This window comes from Rousettus aegyptiacus, unplaced genomic scaffold (assembly GCF_014176215.1).
Source record: "Rousettus aegyptiacus isolate mRouAeg1 unplaced genomic scaffold, mRouAeg1.p scaffold_m13_p_9, whole genome shotgun sequence".
In the NCBI taxonomy this organism is placed as follows: Eukaryota; Metazoa; Chordata; class Mammalia; order Chiroptera; family Pteropodidae; genus Rousettus; species Rousettus aegyptiacus.
Genome location: NW_023416312.1, coordinates 73,706,078 through 73,707,433, shown reverse-complemented (window position 1 = coordinate 73,707,433; position 1,356 = coordinate 73,706,078). Strand labels below are relative to the sequence as shown.

The window sequence follows — 1,356 nt, the reverse complement described above, 5'->3', positions numbered from 1 at the left end:
AACGAGGTGCTGGAGATCAGTGGTGAGCAAAAAACAGACTTGGTCCTTGGCTCCATGGAACTTTTGGTCTGGTAAGGAAGACAAATAATAAATAATTACAAACATACATGAAAAAACATACCTGGAATAAGGGCAATTAGGGAGCTATTTATCACGCCTTGAGAACCTATAATGCTGGGGCGGTAGGGTAAAAATCTGACTTAGTCTAGTATGTCAGTATAGGAAGCTTCATTGAGGAAGTGATGTTTGAATTGAGATCTGAAGATAAAATAGGAGTCAGCAAGGTGAAGGGGGGGTGGAGAAGGAAGAGCATTCTAGGCAAAGGGAAGAAACAATAAGAAAGTTGGTGTGCCTGGAGAACAGAGGGACTGGAGTGGTATGAAATGAAGCTGAAGACATGGGCATAGAACCAGATAATATAGGGCTCTAGGCCATTATTAGCAGTTTTTTTGTTGTTTTTGTTTGTTCGTTTGTTTGTTTATATCCTAAGCAACTGGAAGCCAGAAAAGAGTTTAAGATAGGAGTATGACATTATCAGACTCTTGTTTTGAAAAGTTCCTTTGGCTTCAGTATGGAATGTATTGAAAGGAATAAAATGGAGGCAAGAATATCAGTTAGGAGACTATTGCAGTAGTCTAGATGAAAGATCATGGAGGCTTGTACTAGGGTGGTGGAAGTGGAGATGGAGGGAAGAGAACTTATTTGGGAAATACTTAGAAGGTAAAGACAATCCAGACTTGATGATATGAAAGATGAGGACAGAGATGCTAAAGTTTAGTCCTAAGTTTCCATCTTATATGGTGGTGCATTTCACTGAGATGGGAAACACTAGAGAACCTCTAGCTTGAGAAAGGGAGAGAAAGTCTTTGGCTCCAGTTTTGGAAATGTTGACTTTGAGATGCTTTTGAGACATTGAGTGGGAGAATGTCAAGCAGGCAATTGGAGCTCAGAGGAAAGGACAGGGCCGAAGATCCAAATCTAGAGTCATTGGTGTATAGGTAGTGTTTAAAGCCATGGGAGTGAGCCTACGGCCATGCCACCCTGAAAAAGCCCGATCCTGTCTGATCTTGAAAGCTAAGCAGGATCAGGCCTGGTTAATACTTGAATGGGAGACCACCTAGGATGACCAGGTGCTGTAGGCATAAAAAATAATAAGGGATTTTAAGCTGACAATCTGTGAGGTTAACCAAGGGTTGCCTTGCCTAAAAAATAAAATAAATATAAATAAAACATAAAAAAATAGAGAAAAAAATTAAAAATATATAAAATAAATAAAGTCATGGGAATGAATAAAATTACCTATGGAGAGAACAGAGAAGAGAAAAGGACTCAAGACTATTCCCTGGAAAGCACCAA

At 39.5% G+C, this 1,356-nt stretch overlaps 1 pseudogene; it reads left to right on the top strand.

Annotated features, from left to right (window-relative positions):
• Positions 1-1,023: 1,023 nt before the first annotated feature.
• Positions 1,024-1,142, top strand: LOC118608583 (annotated as a pseudogene).
• The last annotated feature ends 214 nt before the right edge of the window (positions 1,143-1,356 follow it).